At 42.7% G+C, this 15,075-nt stretch overlaps 1 protein-coding gene across 1 annotated transcript in view; it reads left to right on the top strand.

Annotated features, from left to right (window-relative positions):
• Positions 1–15,075, top strand: part of LOC126278471 (G-protein coupled receptor 54-like) — a 1,326,787-nt gene that overhangs the window by 646,188 nt on the left and 665,524 nt on the right. The gene's annotated exons all lie outside the window — the stretch shown is intronic.

The raw sequence follows: 15,075 nt of genomic DNA, 5'->3' as shown, positions 1-15,075 counted from the left end.
TGAACATTGGCAGTAATGGGACGGTTGTGTTTGTCGGTCGATAATGCAGGTCAGGCTCGTGTGGAGCTGGACTGTGCGTGTTCACTACGGACTAGGCACCAGTGCAGATTGTTTACGACTAGTACACACTTCGTATATGCATTCAGAGGCCGAAGTCGAGGTGCAATGGAAGACCTAACATAGTTCCTAAGAGGGCAGACTGTGAAGGCCCTATTAGCTGTAGCGTCAGTAACAAAGACAGACAACATATTGAATGTTTCGAGAAAAACTGTTTCAACCGGCATCACAGCCTACACAAAACATGGAAGGAAATCATCGTGTAAACGCAATATTGGGTGCAAATCAAAACTAAATCACAGAGATTGTCGCACGCTAACACGAATTGTGACAAAACAACACAAAACTGCGGTGGCTAAAGTGACTGCAGAGCTCAATAGCTGTCTTCGAGACTCCGTATCTATCGACACTGTCCGCCGAGAACTCCATAGACTGTGTTACTGTTTTGGGAAAGTACCAGAGCTTCAAGCGCTGAGAGAAAGCACTGAAGCTGAAATCGTTATAGGAACGGAAAGCTGGCTAAAGCCGGAGATAAATTCTGCGAAATTTTTTCAGAGGCGCATACCGTGTTAAGAAAGGATAGATTAAATAAAGTAGGTGGTGGTGTGTTTGTGTCTCTTGGTAGTAGTTTATCGAGTAGTGAAGTTGAAATAGATAGTTCATGCGAATTACTATGGGTAGAGCTTATACTCAACAGCTGTACCAAAATAATAATTGGCTCCTTCTACCGACCCCCCGACTCATATGATATAATAGCTGAACACTTCAAAGAAAACTTGAATCTCATTAAAAATAAGTAGCCCACTCATACTTTGTTGCAGAAGCAACGGAAAAAGCATGTCAAATTCAGGAGAACGCAAAATCCCCAAGACTGGCTAAGTTTCACGGAAGTTCTAAATTTAGTGCGGATATCTTTGCGAGATGCGTTTAATAGTTTCCTCAATGAAATATTGTCTCAAAATAGAAAACCCAAAGAGATTCTGGTCGTACGTAAAGTACACCAGTGGAAAAAAACAGACAATACCATCACTGCGCGATAGCGATGGAAATGTTACCGATAATTGTTCCACTAAATCGGAATTGCTAAATACAGTTTTCCGTAATTCCTTCACGAAAGAAGACGAAGTAAATATTCCAGAATTCGAAACTAGAACAGCTGATAGCATGAGTGACATAAAAGTAGATATCTTACGTGTTGCGAAACAACTCAAATGACTTAAGAAAGTCAAGTCTTCCGGTCCAAATGGTATATCAGTCAGATTCCTCTCAGAATGTGCAGACACAATAGCGCCTTTCTTAGCAATTATATGCAACCGATCACTTGACTTAAGGTCTGTTCCTGAAGACTGGAAAGTAGCACAGCTCACACTAATATTCAAGAAAGGAAATAGGAGTAACTCATTGAATTACAGTCCTATATCACTGACCTCAATAAGCTGTAGGATTTTGGAGCATATACTGTACTCGAACATTATGAATCACCTTGAAGAAAATGACTTATTGACACATAACCAACACGGATTCAGAAAATATCGTTCTTGTGCAACACAGCTAGCTCTTTATTCCCATGAAGTAATGAGTGCTGTCGATAAGGAATCTCAGTTCGATTCCATATTCCTAGATTTTTAGAAGGCTTTTGATACCGTTTCTCACAAGCGACTATTAATCAGATTGCGTGCATATGGAGTATAGTGTCAGCTGTGTGACTGGATTCGTGATTTCCTCTCAGAGAGGTCACAGTTTGTAGTGATAGACGGTAAAACATCGAGTAGAACAGAAGTGATATATGGCGTTCCGCAAGTTAGTGACATAGGCCCCCTGCTGTTCCTGATTTATATAAATGATCTGAGCAGCCCCCTTAGATTGTTTTCAGATGACGCTGTAATTTTTCCGTCTAGTAAAATCATCAGCCGCTCAATTCCAGTTACAAAAGGATTTAGAGAGAATTTCTGTAAGGTGCGAAAAGTGGCAAGTAGCGCTAAACAAAGAAAAGTGCGAGGTCATCCACATGGGAACTAAAAGAAATCCGATAAATTTTGCGTATACGATAAATCGCACAAATCTAAGGGCTGTCAATTCGACTAAATACCAAGGAACTACAATTACGAGCAACTTAAACTGAAAAATCCACGTAGATAATATTGTGGAGAAGGCGAAACAAAGACTGCGCTTTGTTGGCAGAACACTTAGAAGATGCGACAAACCTACTAAAGAGACAGACTACATTACACTTGTACGTCCTCTGGTGGTATATTCCTGCGCGGTGTGGGATCCTTACCAGGTAGGTTTGACGGAGGACATCGAAAAAGTGCAAAGAAGGGCATCTCGTTTCGTGTTATCTCGCAATAGCGGTGAGCGTGTTACTGATATGTGAACTGGGGTGGCAGTCACTGAAACAAAGGCGGTTTTCTTTGCGGCGAGATCTATTTACTAAATTTCAATCTCCAACTTTCTCTTCCGAATGAGTAAATATTTTGTTGACACCCACCTCCGTAGGGTGGAATGATCATCATAATAAAATAAGAGAAATCAGAGCTCGAACAAGGAGATTTAGGTGTTCCTTTTTCCCACGCGCCATTCGAGAGTGGAATGGTAGATAAGTAGTATGAAAATTGTTCGGCGAGCCCTCTGCCAGGCACTTAAGTGTGAATTGCAGACTAACCATGTAGATGTACATGTCGATTGAGATATTCATGGACGAGCTGCTATATCGAAAGCATTAGTGGCCACAACTGACGCAAAGAAGAGTAAAACGTGGTGTCCGAAGCATAAATCCTGGACGGCTGATCAGTGGAAACACGTCGTATGGTCCGACGAGTTGACGTTTTCGTGGTTCCAACATCGGACCGTGTTTACGTCTGGAGAACACGAAAAGAAAACCTACAATCCTGATTGTTTGATTCCAACGGTTAAGCATGTAGTCGGGAGTGTGATGATGTGGGGAGCCACATCATGGTATTCTGATGGTCCCATTATTACTCTCAAATGCCGAGTTACAGCCAACGATAATGTGAAAATTTTAGACGATCAGGTGCACATGATGATTCAAATGTTGTTCCCCAACAATGACGCCATATTCACACAGCCAGGACAGTAAAATCATGGTATGAGTAGTATGCAACAGTCGCAAGACTTGAACATTATCGAAACATTATTGGCGGTATTGGAGCGAAGACTACGGAGCAGATTTCCGGAGTTAGAAGAGGTTCCGATCGAAGAGTGGCATAACACTCCACTGGTTATTGTACAATTATTGTATGAAAGTATTCCAAGAAAAATCGCAAATGTATTACGGGCAAATGAGGGTCCAACCAATTATTAATAAACCACTCCTAAGTATGTACAGGTGTTCACATTATTTTGCCTATCCCCTGTACGTAATAGAAGGGGAGTGGTATACTTATAACGAAAAATCTCACAGATCTCACCACATGGGAAAACGTGATAACGGACATAAATGACGTTCATGTTTGGCACAGATCGGACTCCCAACATAAGGGTCGATATCGGCATTAAAGCACATTTTGCACTTGTTATTCATGCTGGCTACAAAACTGTTGAGGAGTCGTTGGGGGATATTGTTCCACTCCTGTCCCCAGACGATTTCCACTCCTTGTACGGTTTGTGGAGGGGATGATTGTTGAGAAACACATCTGCCGAGAGCATCACGGGCATGCTTTGTAGCAACCAGTGACCCGTGGACCGCCTGCTGCCCAAAGCAAGTATCAAAGCATTCCAAGAAGCGAGCACCTATCACACGACTGGGAAGAAAAGGAAATTCCATCCAATTCTCTTTATGTAAAACACGATAAATTGAATTTTTCAGTCTGAAACTCGCGCGGCGCGTGGGAATAGCCGACAGGTCTAGGGCGCTGCAGTCATGGACTGTGGGGCTAGTCCCGGAGGAGGTTCGAGTCCTCCCTCGGGCATGAATGTGTGTGTTTGTCCGTAGGATAATTTAAGTTAAGTAGTGTGAAAGCTTAGGGACTGATGACCTTAGCAGTTAAGTCCCATCAGATTACACACAAATTTGAAATTTTTTCTTGAAACTCGCGCCGACCTCTGTTTTATACATATTTTTTCTCAGCAGTTATTGCTATGAGTGTTATATATACTATTTGCGGTCCAAATATACTCGTCTTTTTCCAACCTGGACCACCTCAGATAAGAAGATAGGCTTCTCTGATCCACAAATTTTAGAAAAGAGACTGCTTAAAAATTTACATCCAGGTTCGATGTTCTCTTCTACAGTAATATTCGTTAGTGTTCAAAGACTGTTCTTTGGAGTTGTGTTTAGCGCTGAGGTCTCTCTGCACTTGCTCTGACGACACGACATCTGCTGCAGCGATCCAACGTCGCTCGTAGACCAACGAATGTTTCAAACAGAAGGTGCGCAAAGCCAAACAGAGACAAATGTCCACAATAAATAAGTGAAACATGACCTTTTAGAAAAAGATCGTATAACATAAAACAATACAAGAATAACGCTAAAACACTATATATTTATTCATTTATATACTTCATAAAGGAAACAGACATTTTAGCCTGCTATTATAAGATTTTAAGCAGTTAGTGACTTCCAGCAAACTTAAGTATAATTTCAAACCTTCTACAAACTTCCTCTCGCTTACAAGCTTGAAGTTAAATAATACGTTAACTCAGTTGTAAGGTAATCATATGTTTAAAGCTGTTATATACTTGAGTCAGATTCTTTAAGCGGTCAAGTGTTTACTGGCTGTACAAACTGTACATGAACGCGGTCGTAGGTGTCAGTAGCTGTCTACATTACACACAACACACACACACACACACACACAAACACCGCGGCCAGCTATTGGTCTGATGGCGGCCGACCTCACACGTTCATTCTTGTAATTTTTTATACTCAGCCTTTCCCTCTTTTCCGAAAAGCGGAGGACGGATCCTTGCAAAAGATATTTGTTATTGACAATATGTTGTTACAACTCTGTTTATTAAAGTGAATATTTTCTAAGAAATAGCGCCGACCGGTGTGGCCGAGCGCTTCTAGGCGCTACAATCTGGAGCCGCGCGACCGCTACGGTCGGAGGTTCTAATCCTGCAGCGGGCATGGTTGTGTGTGACGTCCTTAGGTTGGTTAGGTTTAATTAGTTCTAAGTTCTAGGGGACTGATGACCTAAACAGTTAAGTCCCGTAGTGCTCAGAGCCATTTGAACCATTTAAGAAATAGCCTTTGCTCTCTTCTCCTCTTGCGGTGCTTTACATAGCCACAGAGAGGGGTTTGCAGCCCACAGTACTACAAAGTCTGTAAACTTCTGCCTCACAGCACAGGGAGTTCGGCCCCCTTCCGCCTACTCTCACCTACCCCTACTCCCTCTTCCCCACCCTTCCTCTCTCTCTCTTTCTCTCTCTCTCTCTCTTTCTCTCTCTCTCTCTCTCTCTCTCTCTCTCTCTCACACTCACTTACTCACACACACACACACACACACACACAGACGCGCGCGCGCGCGAGCGCGCGCGATGCTTAGCTCCTTCCACGTAAGTGCACATTGGGAATCAATGATACTGAAAGATATGTTTCTCAAAGGCACATGGGCGTTCATAATAACTGTCCTTCAGACAGGGCTGTACAGATGTTTTCCACATCTTCTTCCCAGTCACCTATTCTTTCGCTTGATTGTATGTTATCCACCAGATTTGCTTGTTATAATGCTAATTTTTTCAATCCCTACTTAATTACAGGCTCTTCCCGAAACAGTAACAGATAACCGGGAAATGTGATAAAAGTGAAGACGACGCACTGTGTTCTCTAACGGCACGCCGGCGAGCGGTTCTAGGCGATTCAGTCGGGAACCGCGCGACCACAACGGTCGCAGGTTCGAATCCTGCGTCGGGCATAGATGTGTGATGTCCTTAGTTTAGTTAGGTTTAAATTGTTATAATTTCTAGGGGACTGATGACCACAGATGTTAAGTCCCATAGTGCTCAGAACCATTTGAAGCATTTTCTAACGGCACGTAAACGTAGCATAATGGAGCTGAAACGAGGAAGGACAGTTACAGCACTGGGTTAGCTGTATAAACTCGGCCAATGTGTTGTACACATCTTTACATAGTAATTAACAGCCAGACAAGCTCTGGATTTCTGGAAGGAAGAGGAGCGCATCGTGGTAACAGCAGACGTTATATAATAAAAAAGTGTTATAAAATAAAAAAGTGACAAAATAAAAAAGTCTTATGCTTTGTCGTATGTAACAGAAAATTTGCTATTTTGGTTTATCTTACGCTTTAGTTACGATCAGTTTATCCTTACAAAATATTTGGCACTGATTGGAACAGTGTACTAGACACAAAGCACTCGCCTCATAACTGACATAATGAATTTCTTACTATACATAATACTCGTGAAACAAAATTGTCATGGTGGAAAAAATATAACACATGATCATAAAATCAGCTGGTACTTTCCTGTAATTTGGGTTTAACCGAAAAGGGTTCGAAAACCGTTATAGTGAATGGAAGTGAGGTATTAATTTAAAACGCTATTACTTTTAAAAAATGGTTTACTTTTGCTCTGCCCTGTCCAGATCAATAGAACATGTTTGGTGTGAAGTGGGACGGCCTCGAATACAAGCGCGGGATGCATATGACGTTACACAAAATCGTCGACCATCTCCTCCACCCTTCACTCTGCCTGCACGATGGAAATTTCCCCATTCCAGGGCAGCGCCCACAGCAGAGATGAATGTGAGCGGCACGAATGTGGTCTACAAAGGACACTATGCGCTAACACTTTTACGAATGTCACCATGTGAAAACCATAGCGGTGAATCGCCTTACGTCTTCCGTGCACTGAAAGTTCTGAAATGAAGTTGCTGAAATCGTGCGTGCGAAAACTGAAATAATATTCCCATATGTTCGTTTGATACACGTTTAGTTTTATTTACTTGAAAGTAAGCCAGTGGTGGGCTTTCCTCGCCTGGTTTGGTTTTTTTTTTTTTTTATTTTTTTTTTTAATGTGGATATGATGTCGGTATTCAGGTTTCACTTAAACTTTCCCGTTTGCCGGTGGAGCTTTGAATAAAATTTGAATGTCTGAGACCATAAGCGTTGAGCAATGACACACAATGCTTACATTCGAATTTACTAGCAAGTTGCAATATTTTTCAGGCTGCCAGTGACACAGTTCACCGACATGCGTGGCGTTGAATGGGGCAAAGGGAGGGGCTGTTTCCTCCACGCTCCTCGCTCCCCACACCACTCAACCCGCCACACCCAACAGGTTATTTTCTCGGTTGCCTACTCTCTCTCTCTCTCTCTCTCTCTCTCTCTCTCTCTCTCTTAACCAAATAAAACACGGCGCTTACAGTGTGCAATGAAGCACTTCTCTGAACAATTGGACGTTTTTGTCGGTAGTGCTGACACACTTCTCCATCAGACAGCGTGCTCAAAGACATATCCCCGCTGGGATCAAGAGCAGCGAAGGACCATCTGTGCAGAATTTATTGCGCGTTCCAAAGCTGGTCGGGCAATTTTTTGTCGAACGTAGTCACAGGCGATGAAATAAAGGTTCATCATTTCAAACCGGAAGCAAAACCGCAATCCATGGAGAGGCACTAAGCCCCCTGTTCTAGGAAAGAAAAGATCAAAGCCGCATCCTCAGTGGGCAAAGTCACGGCGATGGTCTTTTCTGGGACTCTGAAGATTGTTCTGTTTAATATCCTCTCACGGCGCATCGATCAAATCAGAAATGTACTGTCCTACTCTCACTAACCTGAAGAAACGACTTCAGAGTGATCGCCGCCACAAAATGCAAACCAACTTAGTCTTCTCCATGACAACGCAAGGCCCCACACTGCTCTGTGCACCCGACGGATGCACACAAAACTTCGTTAGACTGTTCTTCCTCATCCACCCTACAGCCCAGATCTCGCATCTTCCGACTTCCATCCGTTCGGCCCAACGATGGATGCCCTCGGCGGAAAGCAGCAAGTGGATAATGGGGAGGTTATTGCTGCAGCAAGACGCAGGCTCCGACACCAACCAATAACGTGGTACATGTCCACCAGTAGAGTGGTACCATACGGGCATAGACGTCTACCCAGCGAGGTGGCATAAGGTCTTCGCAATGAACGTAGATTAAGTTGAAAAAAGTTTTTTTTATTTATTTTTAAAAATATATTTTGCACCTTCAAACGTAACTGTAGTCAATACACTCGAGGTATGAATTACAAAACGCCTTCAGTCACAATTTTTCGTGTTTTATTCAGTACACCAGGGCTTTCCAACATTTTCAGCTGGTGGATCCCTTCTTCAGTCGAAAATCCATGGCGGATCCCTAGTCAGTCAAGAGCACACTAAATTTAAATTACAGAGCGTATCCCATGTTCCCAATAACCCACCTCCCCCCCCCCCCCCCCCAAACCACCACTCCCCGAAGTATCTATAGTCTTTGGTTTAGAGATGAATGAAAACAACATGAAGGTCAAAAATCGACTCATGAAATAGGTAGTGCACTGACAAAGCAAGTTTAACATTTAATGATATCTGGGACCGCATACGTGCCGGCGAGCACTCTGATTGGTTGACAAAGCTCGCTCCGCGCATGCGTCAAAGGGTTCAGGGCATCCACCGCCATGAGCCGGCGCACAAACGACCCCTGTATTGTTGCGAAACAGTCGATCAGATAAGCCTTATTCTCCGGCACTAAACTGTGTATGCGTTCTCACTTAGGAATCGCAAAGGCTGCTTGGGAATACGACCTGAAGTACGAAAAAAAAATAGTGATAAATTTCATTTTCACATTTTTATTCAATAATTTTACACGACTTGGTGAAGGGCAACCGCGGATTTCCTAGAAAGAGCCGGAGGGCCCCTAAGGGGTCTGCGGAAAACACATTGGGAAGCCCTGCAGTACACGATGCATTTCGGACCCTGTGTGTCCATCTTCAGATGTAATTCGTCTTAATACATGATTTATTTGTTCTCTTGAATGAGATGAAATCCATATTCCTGTCACGATTAGGTTTTATGTTAGGTTACGAACTTCGTAAGTCACACGCGGGAAATACGTGTGAAATAGTGGAGAAGATGAATAGTGTAAATTTACCTAATAATCCAAGAAAGCGTTCTTGACGTTTTAGTAACAGTACAAATTTTTTCCTCCATCGTTTTAATTCATACCTCAAGTGAAATGGGGTTTTGCAGTCAAAAGAGTGGGAATAATGTGGAGTATTGGAATCGTGAATAGCTTTAAGGAAAATTTATCTGTTGCATTACTTACTGAACACTTCTCGTTTACACAGGGCGGTTACTGATCACTGGTGTGTTGCACGTCAGACGAAGGGGCAAAGTCGGAACCCTTCATCGTGGAGGGGTGGAGGGGAGAGAGGAAAGCGGGGATCCAGAGGCAGGACACCAGAGCACAGGCTGGCCAAGCTGCCAGCTCCATTGTCCGCCCTGCACGCTACGCATTTCAGCGGGCGCCGTTAGCTTGGCGCTCAACGTCGTCACAATGTAGCGGAATGTAGGAAGACTTGTAGAGAGAGAACGACACAACGTGCTGACTTGTTATTTGGCTGTTTGTACAAGAGTTAGTTGTGTTCCTTGGATCACTTTCCACTATGTATCGGAAAGATGTGTCATTTTACGGAGTATTATGTGACTGCGTGGTGATCACTTACAGATTAGTCACATAATAGAAAACAATGTGCGGTTTAATAACACGAGTATTATTTTTGCACTAAACAGTCGTCTACTTAATACCAACAGTTGCCCCGAAGAAATAATATTAGCTTATTTTCAAGTAGAGCATTTTAGATCTTGGTGTGTGCAAGACGCAGGTGATTGATGTATGACTGAAATATGGTGTATGCCAGAGATTATAAACATGTGATTGCAGAAATGTCCTTGGTACCTGGTCGGAGACTGATTGTAGTCTGAAGTCCTAGTTCACTGTAATGGGCCTGTAAACGTCTCAGAAAGGGGGCAAGCAGCGGCAGTAAGATCTCGGGAAACGTGCCAGTAATGGCCAGCGCCTCAACTACGTAAGTCTACCTACAATCTTCCTGAGTGAATCACAGGCAGCCCACTACAGGAGGAGGAGATAAGTTTTTATCGTCATTAGGAAAAGATGAGGAAGGAAATCGCCCTCGCCCTTTCAAAGGAATCATCCCAGCATTTGACTGAAGCGATTTAGTGAAATCACGGGAAACCTAAATCAGGATGGCTGGACGCAGGTTTGAACCGTCGTCCTCCCGAACACAGGTCCTGCGTGATAACATCAGCGCCACCTAGCTCCGTCAACCCACTACACGTTTTGGTAACAGTATGCGTGCGGAAAGTGAAAAAATAAAATGTTCCTGCCCATGCCAAAATATAAGTAAATTTTGTCATTACTACTAACGTCTGGCTGTATATAGGTGGCAATTCATCGGTTCTGATGGTTTTCTCAGCAGCTCTGTTCTTCGAAATATGACGGAATTGCCACAGATGGAAACCGTATTTGAAAGCAGGTATTCAAATGGCGTAAGGCCAAATGTGCTTGTGTATTAAGGGTAAACGCCAGTAACCAAGCGAAGCACGTGTTTTCTATAAATTTAATTTTTGCTCGTTTAAAGTATGGTTACAGAACACCAGAAGGAATAACTGAACAGCTTCTAACCTCTAATCTCGACGTTTTTTATCATTACTTTAATGAGCTTTATCGGAACTCAGTTTGACGGTAGATTTAAGAAGACTGTAAATGATCCATTTAATTTCTCGTACGTTTCAGCCAGTTAATCATCCGCTGAGTTCGAAGTGACAATTTAGTTACGGCAAAATAAGTTACATAGCTTATCAGTACTGTAAGTGTTGCAGATTTTCTCGCAACGAAACAGATCGCCTTGCATTTACTTTTGAGGGGTCGCAGCCGAACGCCTGCTACGGGCTGCACGTGCGTACACGTCTACCCCCTCCCCTCCACCCATCCCCCCTCCACCACCCTCAACACTTCCCCTTACCTTTCCCCACTCCTATCATGCTGCGCAGTTCACAGACATCATTCACTGCTAGTGGATCAAAAGTGCTATATTAGCCGTCAGGAAAGTTCATCTCCGCCACTTACAATATTGCTAGTTAGTGATAATTTCAAACGTTGGTAAAAATTTACAAAAAAATATCAGACAAATGGTTCAAATGGCTCTGAGCACCATAGGACTTAACTTCTGAGGTCATCAGTCCCCTAGAACTTAGAAGTACTTGAACCTAACTAACATAAGGACATCACACACATCCATGCTTGAGGCAGGATTCGAACCTGCGACAGTAGCTGTCGTGCGGTTCCAAACTGTAGCGCCTAGAACCGCTCGGCCACCCCGGTCGGTAAATATCAGACATCTTTATTTTTAATCACTAATGTCATGGAGTACTTCCTCATAGAAAAATCTTACCAGTCAATTCGAAGAAAAGGAAAAACAAATTTTACAAGAGACTGAAAAGCAACAAATATTTTTTTACTTCGGTGTGAGGGAAAAAGTCAGAAACACTAACATATTTACAGTGAAAAAAACGAAGGAATATTCTTAATATTTATAGATACATCAGATTCATATTTTATGGTGAAAACATGAAACAATTCAGAGATAAGAAATGAAATACAGTAAGAGGTGTGAAATAATTTCACCTGTGTCACGAAAATCGTCGTATCTTACGAATTAGCGTCGTGTTTGAGATTGTGGAAAATTCTGTGGAGAAAGTTGTTAAGAAAGCAATAAAACCCATTTTGTGGACATCAGAGACGTAATTACTGTATCGTACGACTTACGAACTCGATTTATTTACGAGAAACTCTCTACGTAACAGCGCGCGAGGACGAGCCAGCCTCCTCCAGGACTCCGCTCCCGACGACTCCCCGTAAGGGGATCGAGAACATTTCCTAACTACAGAAGCGATTGTAATATATGCAGGTGTAACAGAATCTTCGGTACTACAGTCATCACCTAAAACACCGATATACACTATACACATATAGAGCCTACCTGCAGCTACTTTCAGTCTACTATTTCCCTTGGAGTCTTTCTAAATATTTTTGGTTGTACGCTTTTGCAAAGCGCAAGTTTGGTCCAGATAAACCTGTGGCCTTTTATCCTCTATACTCTATAAATGCACAATATGTAGAACTGTACCTCTCGAGGAGGCATTGTCCTTTCCATACGAAATTTCTCCGTTGCTACAGTTCTTGAACTCAAAACAGACATCTTTTACAAAACGAAAAACGGTCGTTTCTGAGTCCTCATACTGAATTGTGTGCTGTAGTTGGGCTCGAAGGTTGCTGGCAGTAGGATACTCTCCTCTACTGCAGTATTCCAACAGCATCCTGGTTCACATGGCTCTGAGCACTGTGGGACAACATCTGAGGTCATCAGTCCCCTAGACTTAGGACTACTTAAACCTAACTAACCTAAGGACATCGAACACATCCATGCTCGAGCCAGGATTCCAGACTGAAACGCCTAGAACCGCTCGCACACCACGACCTGCAACAGCACCTGCAGACGACTTCTTCAGTAAAATCGCCCGTTTGTCTACACGTACTTTCCCGTTTATATCCCTTTCGTGGGATATCTGAGACAGCAATCACACCTACAGCTTCCGAAGTTACGATAATCCTAACACGTTACACTGTTCTTTGTGAGAATCCACCTGCTTTTTCCATCTGTTTTTATGCTTGGACAAAGTTTATGTCCCGTCTTGCTTCACAATGAGCAAGTTTGTTGAAATCTTTAAGATATTAGATATTACATATTTATAGATTTCTGGCATTAACGATAAACGCGACAGAAGATAGTTTGAAGTGATTTTGCGGTGTCTTTAGAAATTATATATCTTTAGGAATTATATGTTTCTGGTTAATAAAAGAATGATCTCATATCCCCGAATTAAAACGATAAGGTCATTTGAAAGCGAAATTTACTTAGTTCGCGATGAACCCGGTATTGCAGCGAAATTTGTAGAGATTAACGTGCTTGAAATTTTTTTTACAAAGCTATATACATGAAGAGAAAGGAAAAAAGAGGACAAACATTGCACAGTAGGACAGAAATACCTGTTATCTTTAATACTCCCGAAAATATCTTTAAAACTTGTCGCCAAAAACTGAAAGAGTTTACCGGAGGCTAGTTGTCTTTTCTAAGAAATTCAGCACAAATATTGCCAACTCTTTCTCCAGACGTCGGGAGACTTTGTGAAGTATTGATTTATAGATGTTCGTTGCGGACTGTGCGGTATACCATTAGCTTCTTTCTAAATGTATTGTCATTTGCTTTGTTGCTGTAATGTCACCGTTTGTGTTTTGTTGCGCCAGTTTCATTGCGATTTTTTTTCCAAAATGAGTGATGATGCAGTTGTTGGCGGGGTTACAATCTGCTCCATTTCAGAAAAGGAAGGCGATTACCAGGAGCTTGTGGACGCTTTTTACAATTCCTTAGATCTGGACGAGTTTAATGACGGTGCAGGGTGCAGGGGAAAGAATGTCCGTAGTTGCTAATGGATGGACTTTAAACGCATCAATTTTCACAAGGTTTCCACTATCAGCGTTCACAAAATTCCTTTTTATTGGTACTTAAAAATTGTGATTCTTTTTTCCAGCACTAAATAGTTTTGCAGAAAAAAAGTACGTAAAAAGCTCGTAACTTCGGCAAACACTTCTGTAACACCCCTGTAACTTCATCTTACTCCTACTCTGTGATGTCACCAGAGCATCAGCCAATACCAGAGCGTTTTCGATCACGTAAACAAATCTTGAATATTTAATGATTCTAAGTTTTAATTACATAAAAATAAAAGGCATTTTCTGAGAATATTGACCGTGAATGTTATTTGAATGTTATAATCAATCAGAATAACAACAGTCTGAACCACATTTTTAGCACAGAAAAACAGCCTATAATCGAGCAGTGTAACTCCTTTAAAAGGGCACACTGATCGCTTTGGAGAGCTTTAGGTGGTGTAGAACCGGTACAAAGGTGTCACGCTGCAATCCAACGCTGATGTCAGTCATGGCAGTGTAGCGGTGGGTATGCGCCTATCGATTGTGTGGAATCAACGCAGCAAGATGGGTTGTCGTTGGCAACTCCTAAAAGGCTTTGGGTAACATTTTTGGGAAATAACGTTCTTGTGAGCTATATAAAATGAGTGAAGAAACATCTAGATCTCGATGGTTATTTTATTAAAATGATCGGTTTCAGCCTAGTCTGAGGCCATCTTCAGAACAGCACCATCAGATGAAGTTGACGATGTCTAGAATAGTCAGTAGAACTCAGTCATTGAAACTGCAGTTTCAGCTAATGAGGTGTACTGACCGTTTTAGACATCGTCAACTTCAACTGATGGCGCTGTTCCGAAGAGGGCCTAAGTGTAGGCTGAAACCGGTCATTTTAATAAAATAACGATCACGGTCTAGACTGTTCGCTGATTTTACCTCCTGAAAAGGGCTACCTTGTCCACCATCACCCCGCAAATGAAATTGCCGCATATGTTGATGTACAAAGCGGACGGTCAATCGATGCTATAAGGAACGGTGTACCATTCCCAACCACGTAATATGGCATAAGACCATGTCTCGTAAAAACGATCCTGACCGACAGATACTGGAGACGAGTGCAGGACCTTGACCGTGGCAATCGGTTTCACGGAGTGGCCGAGCGGTTCTAGGCGCTACAGTCTGGAAGCGCGCGACCACTACGGTCGCAGGTTCGAATCCTGCCTCGGGCGTGGATGTGTGTGATGCCCTTAGATTAGTTAGGTTTAAGTAGTTCTAAGTTCTAGGGGACTGATGACCTCAGACGTTAAGTCCCATAGTGCTCAGAGCCATTTGAACCAATCGGTTTCAAAGACGACAGCAAATACTGGTGTCTCTGAACGCATGTCCATCTCAACCAGTTTCAAAGCGAACGGACGAGACATTAAACCCTAATCTTCCTTCTTTCCTTCCTTCCGAGCGAAGAGTGTGAGGAGAATAGCGTCCATACCGACATCTGAAGACGGTTACCTCGCAGAA

This window comes from Schistocerca gregaria, chromosome 6, assembly GCF_023897955.1.
Source record: "Schistocerca gregaria isolate iqSchGreg1 chromosome 6, iqSchGreg1.2, whole genome shotgun sequence".
Taxonomy (NCBI): Eukaryota; Metazoa; Arthropoda; class Insecta; order Orthoptera; family Acrididae; genus Schistocerca; species Schistocerca gregaria.
Note: the sequence above shows the minus strand (reverse complement) of the source record. Positions and strands in the feature narration are given on the sequence as shown.